General features: G+C 42.0%; 1 pseudogene; it reads right to left on the reverse strand.

The window, feature by feature from the left end:
* Positions 1–510: 510 nt before the first annotated feature.
* LOC132521559 (alpha-globin transcription factor CP2-like) overlaps positions 511–13,122 on the reverse strand; it is a 30,251-nt pseudogene continuing 17,639 nt past the window's right edge.

A 13,122-nucleotide genomic window follows, 5' to 3' on the forward strand; every position in this document is an offset into this window, starting at 1 on the left:
GATTTGTTCATCATTATTTAAGTGTGGTTTGTCCCTTTTGGTGTTAATTCCTCCGTTCTCGCTCAGTGTTATACCCAATTCACCAGAAGAGCCACAGTAAGAAATGATGGCAAGCACAGAGGACCGCAAGGGTGGCAGTCTCATGAATGGCAGTTAATAAGAGCCAGACTGCCTGGGTTTGCATTTCAGTGTCACTAGCAGCTAGCTGCCTGTTACTCAGCAAGCTCCTCGGCCACTCTATGTCTCATTTCCTCATCTTCAATTAGGGATCATTATTACCCACTTCACATAGGGCTATTAAGAGGATTTAAACAAGATAATCCATTTAAAGAATTTATCACACTGCCTGGCACAACTAAATGTGCAAAAAATGTTAGCTGAAGTTACTATTAGTCATAGAATTACAGGGGAATCAAAAGAAGAATTTTCTTCTTTCTCTGTATTTCTCTTTGATGAGGTTTTCAGAGGCAAAAAAGATTGAGGATCTAGTCTTATGAATATAGATGTTTGCTTTTATGTTAGAAAAAAATTACATGGCTCCATATCACAAAATTTAACATCTTTCCATTAAACATCACACAATTCTCATCATCATTATGCCCTACACACACCTTAAATGATGTGGAGTTTCTATTGATATTCATCAACAATAGGGTCCAGAAATTTTAAAAAAGAAATAGTTGCAGAAATGCATGTTGGGCAGTAATCTGTGGGTGCCCTAAAAGCTTGGGCCAACACAGATGCCTGGGATTCTGCCTCCAAGGCCTGGACCCGCCCACACACAGTCAGATGGGTCAGGTTCCTGCAGCCCTTCAAAGCTCCATTTGAGACCCCCTTCAAGAGGGGAGTTCCCAATAGGTGAAAGAAGCAGCAGCCACTGAGGATGGAATGCCCCACACCTACTTCAGTACGATATGATAGCTATCATTGGTTTCTGCTTTCATTGTGTCCAGAATAAAACAGGCTTCTTCCTGAAAGCTCTGTATCATCTCATCACTAATGAGCACACGGATTCCTGTGGGCCCCTGCTTGTGGACCTGGCTGATCTGGCAAGGGGAAACGCTGAAAAGCTGAGCCATTTTTTTCTGTCAGTTCAACATCTGTCAGTTCTTCTAGGTAGATGGTATGGTAAACGAAGAAAGTATTTGGGTCTCCATCCTCATGCTTCTCCTGCTGTTGTTGCTGCTCCCCCAGCTGCAAGGGTTCCTGACAAACATAAATGGTTAGACTTGGGCTCACATCAGGCCTTTTAATGCATTAAAAAGTCTGATTCCATCTGCATGGCCACAGATTCGAATCACATCATCTCTAGTTAGTTTCAACAAATCTGCCCCTGAAAAGTTTGTAAAAAGCCTCGTGAATGTGGAAAAACGGTTTCGATGCAACCACTGCAGAACCTCCTGAGGTGTGGTTGTTGGCAGGAGGTTATCTGTGACTGGAGGGGCCACTGGCTGGTGATTTGGTGAACCATTTCCTTCCCCAAGAGAAAGACTGCTATGGGAACTGTAGAAGCCAGGTGATGGGGAATTATTGACATACGTGATCTCAGGCCATGGAGAACACTCTGTGAGTATAGTTGTCTCATAGGAAGGTTGACACTTCTCCTCCTCATGAGGCGTTCGTTTCTCCATTTTCTCCCTGTCTGTTTTTTGTTTTCTGTCTGCACCTTTGGGCTTGAAGACTTTGATCTGGCAGCTGGCTGAGTGTAAGTGCTCAGTGTATTCCCCATTCTTATTCTCCTTGAAGGTATCAATTTGTACTCGAAATGGCACTCCCTTCTCTCCACCATGTTTCCTCATAGTGAGCTCTGTGCTAATACAATGCACCTGAATAAACACAGATGTCCTCCTTGCAGGGTCCCACAGGAACTCCACTGTATTTAGTTGGTTTGGATTAGCCCTAGGATCGATTATACCCACAGACATTGGGATATCAAGAATGCTATCTCCAGGTGGGTTCCACCTCCAGCCTTCCAGCTGCTGATGTTCAGTGTATTGTAGCCGTCTGTCATGGAACACAACATGGAATACACTCTTCACCAATTTGCCATTAATTTCTGGTAGTTCTCCAAGTTTCCTGTTGTCTAGTATTCGGATTTCATAAGACTGGCCTTGATTGAGATATGTCAGGGTTTCATCATGGAGTTTCACTGCTGGAGAGGTGGCAGCACAAAGCACATATTGAAAAGGGAGGATTTTATTCTCATTGTCTGGAGGCAAACTTGACTCTTCTTGCTTAAAAATGGGCAATGCTAGGACATCACTCATGCTACAGGCACCAGCACGCAGTTGTGGCCGATCCCAGATAATCTAGCATCAGAGTCCTGCACAGCCGGGATTCAGTCACCTCATCCGTCAGAGGCAGCTTCAGAGCCCTGGCTCCTTCCTTTTGCCCCAGGAGACACCGTTTCTAGTACAAAGGCGAGTAGTGTGAGTCTACCCAACGGGGGCAAGACTACAAGACTGTAGAAAACTCCAAACCAAGATCTCCCACGCAATACTCACCAGCTGCCCCCAAGCCACACCCGCACTGCCCGCACAACTAATCTCCCGCACCCTATGCTCCTCGCTCTTGGCTGCCCTGACTTCCAGAATCCCTCCCCCTCCCCCCTCCCCAGCCCTCTGGGGCTGCGCGAGGGTCCTTTGGCTTAACTCTTCCAGACTGCCCAAAGGCAACCCTGGACTCCTCTCACTTCTACTCTTTGGGCTCTCCCCTTGCACTCGTGGTGGGCACTCGCTGCTTTCCAAACAGACCAGCAGCAGCCACCCGCTGCCTACCCTGCGCTCCCACGCCGCTTTCGCAACTTTTCCCCCACCCCTTTCTGCGGGAAACCCCCTCCCCCTCGGGAACCGGTCTCCTTTCCCCTCCCGGCCTCTCTTCCCGTCAGTCCCAAGATCACTTCTGGTAACGCCTTCTCAATCCCATGGCTCTTAGGACCAAATCCAGGTTCCTGCTGAGTTGCCTCCCTGCCCTGTGCAGCCCCCCACGGTCTGGAAGCATGGATGGAGAAAGCTCAGCACTGGCTTGAATCCCAGACTCACCAGGCTCCTCCAGCGACCGCAGCCCCATCACCAAACAATCATGGCACCCTCTTCCTTCACCCTATCTGCTTCCTTTTATTCCCGTTAATGTGACTACTAGAAAACTTTATTTTAATTATTTATTTTAAATTTATTTCATTGAGGTACAGTTGGTTTACAATGTTGTGTTAATTTCTGCTATACAGCAAAGTGATTCAGTTACACATACATATTCATCCTTTTTCATATTCTTTTCCACTATGGTTTATCACAGGATATTGGATATAGTTCCAATAGTGGGGTTTGGGCAAGGGATTGCATGCCTAGTGAAGGAGTGAGCCGTATGCATCATATTTTTGCAAAATGGCCTTCAGTTCTAGGTGTTACAGAAATATTTTACACAAAATGATGAACCCGACAGTTATCTCAAATTTAGAGCTGAGGAACTTTCCTAGGACAAGCTCAGAGGCAGGTGAAGAACTTGGTAGTGGAGTGAGCTTTGGTTGCCGGCAGGAAGAAGGCTGTTGCATTGACTCTGGCCTTGACTCAACGTAAAACATTGAACTAATCGTTCCTCTGTGCCTCAGTTTCCTCATCTGCAAAATGGGAGAAGATGGACTGAAATACGAATATACCTTAAATTAAACAATTCTATGACAGTTTCTTTGAACCTATAGTTTTGTTGGGTAGGAAGAAAAAACTTCATAGAAATTGGTGTTTAGGGATGAAGTTTTTTCAGCTTTGGCTGGTAGCAGTAAGAATTATTCCTACTTAAAACTTTCAAAAGGAGACTTCCCTGGTGGTCCAGGGGTTAAGACTCCATGCTTCTGGAGTTTCTCAGTTTTCCTGGATATTTTCCAGTCTACAGGAGCCGTGTGCCTGACAGGGTCTTGGTGCTCTGGCTGGGTGTGAGGCGTGAGCCTCTGAGGTGGGAGAGTCGAGTTCAGGACATTGGTCCACCAGAGGATTCCCGGCACCACAGAAGATCAAATGGCGAAAGCTCTCCCGGAGATCTCCATCTCAACACTGAGACCCAGCTCCACTCAACGACCAGCAAGCTCCAGTGCTGGAAACCCCATGCCAAACAACTAGCAAGACAGGAACACAACCGCACCCATTAGCAGAGAGGCTGCCTAAAGTCATAACAAGTTCACAGACACCCCAAAACACACCACCAGATACAGTCTTGCCCACGAGAAAGACAGGATCCAGGCTCACCCATCAGAACACACACACAAGTCCCCTCGACGAGGAAGCCTACACAACCCACTGAACCAACCACACCCACTGGGGACAGACACCAAAAACAACAGGAATTATGAACCTGCAGCCTGTGAAAAGGAGACCCCAAACACAGTAAGTTAAGCAAAATAAGAAAACAGAGAAATAAACAGCAGATGAAGGAGCAAGGTAAAAGCCCACCAGACCAAACAAATGAAGAGGAAATAGGGAGTCTACCTGAAAAAGAATTCAGAATAATAATAGTAAAGATGATCCAAAATCTTGGAACTAGAAAGGAGAAAATACAAGAAACATTTAACAAGGACCTAGAAGAACTAAAGAACAAAAAAACAATGATGAACAACACAATAGATGAAATTAAAAATTACCTAGAAGGAATCAATAGCAGAATAACTGAGGCAGAAGAATGGAAATGACCTGGAAGATAAAACAGTGGAAATAACTACTGCAGAGCAGAAAAAAGAAAAAAGAATGAAAAGAATTGAGGACAATCTCAGAGACTTCTTGGACAAAATTAAACACTCCAACATTCAAATTATAGGGGTGCCAGAAGAAGAAGAGGAAAAAAAAAAAAGGACAGAGAAAATATTTGAAGAGATTATAGTTGAAAACTTCCCTAATATGGATAAGGAAAGAGTCAATCAAGTCCAAGGAGCACAGAGAGTCCAATAGAGGATAAAACCAAGGAGAAACATGCCAGACACATATTAATCAAACTATCAAAAATTAAACACAAAGAAAAAATATTAAAAGCAGCAAGGGGAAAGCAGTAAATAATATACAAGTGAATCCCCTAAAGGTTAACAGCTGGTCTTTCAGCAGAAACTCTGCAGGCCAGAAGGGAGTGACAGGACATATTCAAAGTGATGAAAGGGAAAAACCTACAACCAAGATTACTCTACCCAGCAAGGATCTCATTCAGATTCAACGGAGAAATTAAACACTTTACAGATAAGCAAAAGCTAAGAGAATTCAGCACCACAAAACCAGCTGTACAACAAATGCTAAAGGAACTTCTCTAGGCAGGAACACAAGAGAAGGAAAAGACCTACAATAACATACCCAAAACAATCAAGAAAATGGTAATAGGAACATACATATTGATAACTACCTTAAATGTAAATGGATTAAATGCTCTAAACAAAAGACAGAGACTGGCTGAATGGATACAAAAACAAGACCCACACATATGCTGTCTACAAGAGACCCACTCCAGACCTAGGGACTCATACAGACTGAAAGTGAGGGGATGGAAAAAGATATTCCATGCAAATGGAAATCAAAAGAAAGCTGGAGTAGCAATTTTCATATCAGACAAAAGAGACTTTAAAATGAAGACTATTACAAGAGACAAAGAAGGAAACTACATAACAATCAAGGGATCAATCCAAGAGGAAGATATAACAATTATAAATATTTATACACCCAACATAGGAACACTTCAGTACATAAGGCAAATGCTAACAGCCATAAAAGGGGAAATCGACAGTAACACAATCATAGTAGGAGATTTTAACACCCCACTTTCACCAATGGAAAGATCATCCAAAATGAAAATAAACAAGGAAACACAAGCTTTAAATGATAGTTTAAACAAGATGGACTTAATTGATATTTATAGGACATTCCATCCGAAAACAACAGAATACATTTTCTTCTCAAGTGCTCATGGAACATTCTCCAGGAAAGATCATATCTTGGGTCACAAATCAAGTTTTGGTAAATTTAAGAAAATTGAAATCATATCAAGTATCTTTTCCGACCACAATGCTATGAGACTAGATGTCAATTACAGGAAAAAAAATCTGTAAAAAAATATAAACACATGGAGGTAAACAATACACTACTAAATAACCAAGAGATCACTGAAGAAATCAAAGAGCAAATCAAAAAATACCTAGAAACAAATGACAATGCAAACACGATGACCCAAAACCTATGGGATGCAGCAAAAGACGTTCTAAGAGGGAGGCTTATAACAATTCAATCCTACCTCATAAAACAAGAAACATGTCAAATAAACAACCTAACCTTACACCTAAAGCAATTGGAGAAGGAAGAACAAAAAAAAACCCCAAAAGAAGCAGAAGGAAAGAAATAATAAAGATCTGATCAGAAATAAATGAAAAAGAAAAGAAGGGAATGATAGCAAAGATCAATAAAAGTAAAAGCTGGTTCTTTGAGAAGATAAACAAAATTGATAAACCATTAGCCAGACTCATCAAGAAAAAAAGGGAGAAGACTCAAATCAGTAGAATTATAAATGAAAAAGGAAAAGTAACGACTGACACTGCAGAAATACAAAGGATCGTGAGAGATTACTACAAGCAACTATATGCCAATAAAATGGACAACCTGGAAGAAATGGACAAATTCATAGAAAAGCACAACCTTCTGAGACTGAATCAGGAAGAAATAGAGAATATAAATAGACCAATCCCAAGCACTGAAATGGAAACTGTGGTTAAAAATCTTCCAACAAACAAAAGCCCAGGACCAGATGGCTTCATAGGCGAATTCTACTAAACATTTAGAGAAGAGCTAACACCTATACTTCTCAAACTCTATATAAATATAGCACAGGGAGGAACACTTCCAAACTCATTCTATGAGGTCATCGTAACCCTGATACCAAAACCAGACAAAGATGCCACAAAAAAGACAACTAAAGGCCAATATCACTGATGAAAATAGATGCAAAAATCCTCAACAAAATACTAGCAAACAGAATCCAACAGCACATTAAAAGGATCATACACCATGATCAATTGGGGTTTATCCCAGGAATGCAAGGATTCTTCAATATACACAAATCAATCAATGTGTTACACCATACTAACAGATTGAAGGAGAAAAACCATATGATCTTCTCAACAGATGCAGAAAAAGCTTTTGAGAAAATTCAACACAGATTTATGATAAAACCCTCCAGAACGTAGGCATAGAGGGAACCTACCTCAGCATAATAAAGGCCATATATGAGAAACCCACAGCCAACATCATTCTCAATGTTGAAAACCTGAAACCATTTCCACTAGGGTCAGGAACAAGACAAGGTTGCCCACTCTTACCACTCTTATTCAACATAGTTTTGGAAGTTTTAGCCACAGCAATCAGAGAAGAAAAGGAAATAAAAGGAATCCAAATCGGAAAAGAAGAAGTAAAGCTGTCACTGTTTGCAGATGACATGATACTATACATAGAGAATCCTAAAGATGCTACCAGAAAACTACTAGAGCTAAACAATGAATTTGGTAAAGTAGCAGGATACAAAATTAATGCACAGAAATCTCTTGCATTCCTATACACTAATGGTGAAAAATCTGAAAGATAAATTAAGGAAACACTCCCATTTACCATTGCAACAAAAAGAATAAAATACCTAGGAGTAAACCACCTAAGGAGACAAAAGACCTGTATGTAGACAACTATAAGACCCTGGTGAAAAAAATTAAAGATGATACAAACAGGTGGAGAGATATGCCAGGTTCTTCGATTGGAAGAATCAACATTGTGAAAATGAGTATACTAGCCAAAGCAATCTACAGATTCAGTGCAATCCGTATCAAACTACCAATGGCACTTTTCACAGAACTAGAACAAAAAATTTCACAATTTGTATGGAAACACAAAAGACTCCGAATAGCCAAAGCAATCTTGAGAAAGAAAAATGGAGCTAGAGGAATCAGGCTCCTGGACTTCAGACTATACTACAAAGCTACAGTAATCAAAAGAGTATGGTACTGGCACAAAAACAGAAATATAGATAAATGGAACAGGACAGAAAGCCCAGAGATAAACCCATGTATCTATTGTCAACTAATCCATGACAAAGGAGGTAATAATATACAATAGAGAAAAGACAGCCTCTTCAATAATTGGTGCTGGGAAAACTGGACAAATACGTGTAAAAGAATGAAATTAGAACACTCCCTAACACCATACACAAAAATAAACTCAAAATGGATTAAAGATGTAAATATAAGGCCAGACACCATCAAACTCTTAGAGGAAAACATAGGCAGAACACTCCATGACATAAATCACAGCAAGATCCTTTTTGACCCACCTCCTAGAGAAATGGAAATAAAAACAAAAATAAAGAAATGGGACCTAATGAAACTTAAAAGCTTTTGCATAGCAAAGGAAACCATAAACAAGACAAAAAGACAACCCTCAGAATGGGAGAAAATATTTGCAAATGAAGCAACTGACAAAGGATTAATCTCCAAAATTTATAAGCAGCTCATGCAGCTGAATATCAATAAAATAAAGAACCCAATCCACAAGTGGAAGAAGACCTAAATAGACTTTTCTCCAAAGAAGGTATACAGATTGCCAACAAACACATGAAAGGATTCTCAACATCACTAATCATTAGAGACATGCAAATCTAAACTACAATGAGGTATCACCTCACACCGGTCAGAATGGCCATCATCAAAAAATCTAGAAACAATATATGCTGGAGAGGATGTGGAGAAAAGGGAACCCTCTAGCACTGTTGGTGGGAATGTAAATTGATACAGCCACTATGGAGAACAGTATGGAGGGTCCTCAAAAAAGTAAAAATAGAACTACCATATGACCCAGCAGTCCCACTACTGGGCATATACCCTGAGAAAACCATAATTCAAAAAGAGTGATCTACCACAATGTTCATTGCAGCTGTATTTAGAATAGCCAGGACATGGAAACAACCTAAGTGTTCTACGACAGATGAATGGATAAAGAAGATGTGATACATACATATAATGGAATATTCCTCAGTCATTAAAGGAAATGAAATTGAGTTATTTGTAGCGAGGTGGATGGACGTAGAGACTGTCATACAGAATGAAGTAAGTCAGAAAGAGAAAAACAACTACCGTATGCTAATACATATATATGGAATCTAAAAAAAAAAAAAAAGTTCTGAAGAACCTAGGGGCAGTACAGGAATAAAGACGCAGACATAGAGAATGGAGTTGAGGACACGGGAAGGGGGAAGGGTAAACTGGGATGAAGTGAGAGTGTGGCATTGACATATATACACTACCAAATGTAAAATCGATAGCTAGTGGGAAGAAGCCACATAGCAGTGGGAGATTGGCTCTGTGCTTTTTGTCCGCTTAGAGGGGTGGGATAGGGAGGGTGGGAGGGAGACGCAAGCGGGAGCAGATATTGGGATGTATGTCTATGTACAGCTGATTCACTTTGTTATACAGCAGAAACTAACACACCATTGTAAAGCAACTATACTCCAATAAACATGATAAAAAACAAAACAAAACACTGTGCTTCCTTTGCAGGGGCATGGGTTTGATTCCTTGTTCTGGAACTAAGATTCTGCAAGCTGCGCAGTGTGGCAAAAAAAAAAAAAAAAAAAAGAAAAAAAAAGAAAAACTCTCAAAAGGAAATACATGGCCATTCTGCCTCATTTTTTCAAGACCTCAGGGTGACTGACAGCAAAAATGTGAGCAATGATGCAGAGGTCTGAGGTCAGAGTGGGCTCATTTATAACAGAAATAACAATATATTTCCTTCCCCTCGTCTCTGATGATGGAAATTCTTACTTGCAGATGAATCTCCTGAAAGGAGAAAGACCTGTCCTCATGGGGCTCACATTCCACCAGGGAGACAATAAATAAACCTACAACACATACGTTGTTATGCCAAGTAGTGATGCTATAAAGTTCTTAAGGAGGATGAGGCAGGCTGAAGACCTAAAGTGAGCAAATTGAGGTTAAGTGGCTATTTTAGATAGGATGTTGGGGAAGCCTCTCAGATGAGGCAACATTTATGTAAAGGGAGACCATTTTTTCTAGGATGAGGAGTAACAAGAATGAAGACCCTGAAGGAGAAATGAACTTGGTATGTTCAAGAAACAACAAGAAGACCCAAGTATCAGGGCAGAGGTTAGTGGGTGTTGAACCCAGACCACTTGGGAGGCCCAAGTGGTCCCATAGACCTTGCTGGTCACAGCAGGAAGTTTGAATTTTATTATGATTGTACTGGGAAGCCATTCGAAGATTTAAGAGGAAATAAAACATATTTTGATTTATGTTTAAATCTAGTTGCCCTGTGAAGAGTTAACTTTAGGGGCAAGGGTTGGGGCAGAGAGAGCCGCTTCTTGCAGAGAGTCGCCCTAGAGGAAGTGGTAAGATGCTTAGGGCTGGCTGGATTCTAGATGTGTTTTGAAAGAGGAGCCCAGGGGAGTGATCGTCAGGTGGGGTGTGAGGGGCGAGGGAAAGAGAAGGGACAAGAGTGACAGAGAGTCTTCAGACAGAGAAAGACAAGCATCATATGATATTGCTTACATGTGGAATCTAAAAAGATGATCCAAATGCACTTATTTACAAAACAGAAGTAGAGTCACAGATGTGGAAAACAAACTTATGGTCACCAGGGGGTGAGGGGGAGAGGGAAAAATTGGGAGACTGGGATTGACATATACACACTACTGTATATAAAACAGATAACTAATAAGAACCTACTGTATAGCACAGGGAACTCTACTCAATACGGAATAATAACCTATATGGGAAAAGAATCTAAAAAAGAGTGGATATATGTATATGTAGAACTGATTCACTTTGCTGTATACCTGAAACTAACACAACATTGTAAATGAACTATACCCCAATAAAAATAAAAATAAATAAAAAGTGACAGAGATTCTTGTCTCTGCAGCTGGATGAACGGACATCCATTTACTGGAGCCTGGGGTGGAGGGGCAGGTTCATTTGGGACCTACCTGTTACATGTCCAAGGGGAGACGTTGGGTGTGAATTCGGAGCTCAGGGCTGGGGTATGGACTAGAGAATACTTGGAATATTTAGGCACCAGCAACAATTATGTGCATGTTATGAAGGCCATGGGACCAGATGAGGTGTGAGGCAGCCCTGTAGTGAGCTGTGCTGGGGGGGTCACATCCCTGCCACACTTGGGGTGGACCCAGGTTTGGAGAAGTTATAGGGGGAGGGGGACCCTGCCTTAGTCTAAACTCTCTGCTGGGCCTCAATCCCTGTCTTTCCAGAGACCTCTGACCTCTGGAAATTACTGGGCAAGGGTAACATTAGTAAGACAAATCCTTTCTTCCTCAAGCCTTGTTAAACTCTATTACCTTTCGATTAGAACTAAAGGTAAAGAGAGGTGGGTGACGGCATTCCAGACCTCTACCACCCTCATGCCCTGACTGGAAACTCTCCTTGAGAATAAATCCAAGTGTGCTGTGTGAGATGTAATACATCATGTTGGGAGACGGAGCTCCTTCCGGTGATCGTCACACTTGGATTTCATAGACACAGGCCTTGCTGGTGGCAGGATTTAGGCCGCAGGGCCATGCATTCCATGGAGACCTTTAACCTGTTCGAGTGGCTTCCGGTTATGCTGTGAATTCAGCTGGGATTGCAAGTGCAGCTACACAGAAGAATTTGCAACCCACAAGTTACCTCCTTCACCCTGGTCCATGGCTCACCTATACACGTCATCCTTGTCACCAGGCAACAAAGGTGACACTTCTTCTAGCTGTTCTTTGATGTTGGAAGGAATCACTGGACCTCCATCTGTCTGCTGGGACCTCTTTGGGCCTCATTTCTCTCTGTACTTCTTCTCCTCCATCTTCAAAAAATTGCCTTCTGGGATGAACTTGACAGTACTTAGGACATAACAGGCACCCAAGGCAAATTTGTTGAATAAATGAATACCCAATAATTTTATAGGGGAGTCAAGTTTACACTGGCTTTGCTTTTCCAAATAAATGAAAAATCTTTGAAAGAAAATTCCAGCCTTCAACTTACTATTTCCTGGGACCAAGAATTTCAAAGGAGTTGCCTATGATGCAATTTGCTGAATTCAATTCAATTACTTAACAAATATTTATTGATCGCCCTTGTGCCAAGCACTCTTCTAGGTACAGAGATATAACAGTGGATAAGACAAGTCCTTACCTTCCCAGAGTTTACATTTTGGTGAGAGCAGACAGATGATAAATAGGTAAGCAGATAAAAATATAATATCAAGTCAGGTAGTTGGAATACTACAAAGAAAAACAAAGCAGAGTGAGGGAACAGGGTCTGGTGAAGGTGCATTATTGGATGCGCTTTGCCAGGAAGGCCTTCTGCAGAGGCAACTTTTGGGCTGAGAACTGAATGAAATGAGGATTAGTCATATGAAGGTCTGCGGTGGGGCTAGTCAGAAGGAACTGCAGTGTGAAGGCTCTGAGCTGGGAACAGGGTGTCCTTCCTAGACAGCCTGTAAGGAGGTCACTGTGGCTGGAGCTGAGTGGGAGCTGCCAGAGGGCTTGCAGCCCTTCACAAGAGCTCTGATATTATTCCATGGGAACTGGGGAGCCGATGGCTTTTGAGTAGAGGAATGACATCATCTGACTTAGGTTTTCAAAGGATCCGTCTTACTGCTGTGTGGATAGTGGATCTTAGAGGACAAGAGTGGGAGTGAGGAGACCAGTCAGAAAGCCTTGCAGTGAGAGATGGAGATGGGTTAGGGTGGTAGCAGAGGAGGAGATGAGAATGGTCAGATCTCAGACATATTCTGAGCCTCTGGGATGTGCTAATGGATTTGATGTGGGATGAGGGAGAGAGAGATGAGTCAAAGGTACCTCTAAGAGCGTAAGCCTGAGTCACTGGCTGCGCGGGATGAGAAGGAAACACAGGTGGGAGCAGATGGGTGGTCAGTGGTGAGGGTGGGCAGAGTGCTGGAGATATGGGCTGGGGAATGACCTGTATGTAGATGGTACTTAAAGTCATGGGTCTGGATCAGGTCCTGGAGGAAGTGTGTTAGCGATGGGGAGGAAAAGCTGTCCACACAGGCAGCAGGGGTTGGGCACGACACTGTTTTTCTTCTTTTTGTCCTCCTAAGA

This window comes from Lagenorhynchus albirostris, chromosome 6 (genome assembly GCF_949774975.1).
Source record: "Lagenorhynchus albirostris chromosome 6, mLagAlb1.1, whole genome shotgun sequence".
NCBI classification, from domain to species: Eukaryota; Metazoa; Chordata; class Mammalia; order Artiodactyla; family Delphinidae; genus Lagenorhynchus; species Lagenorhynchus albirostris.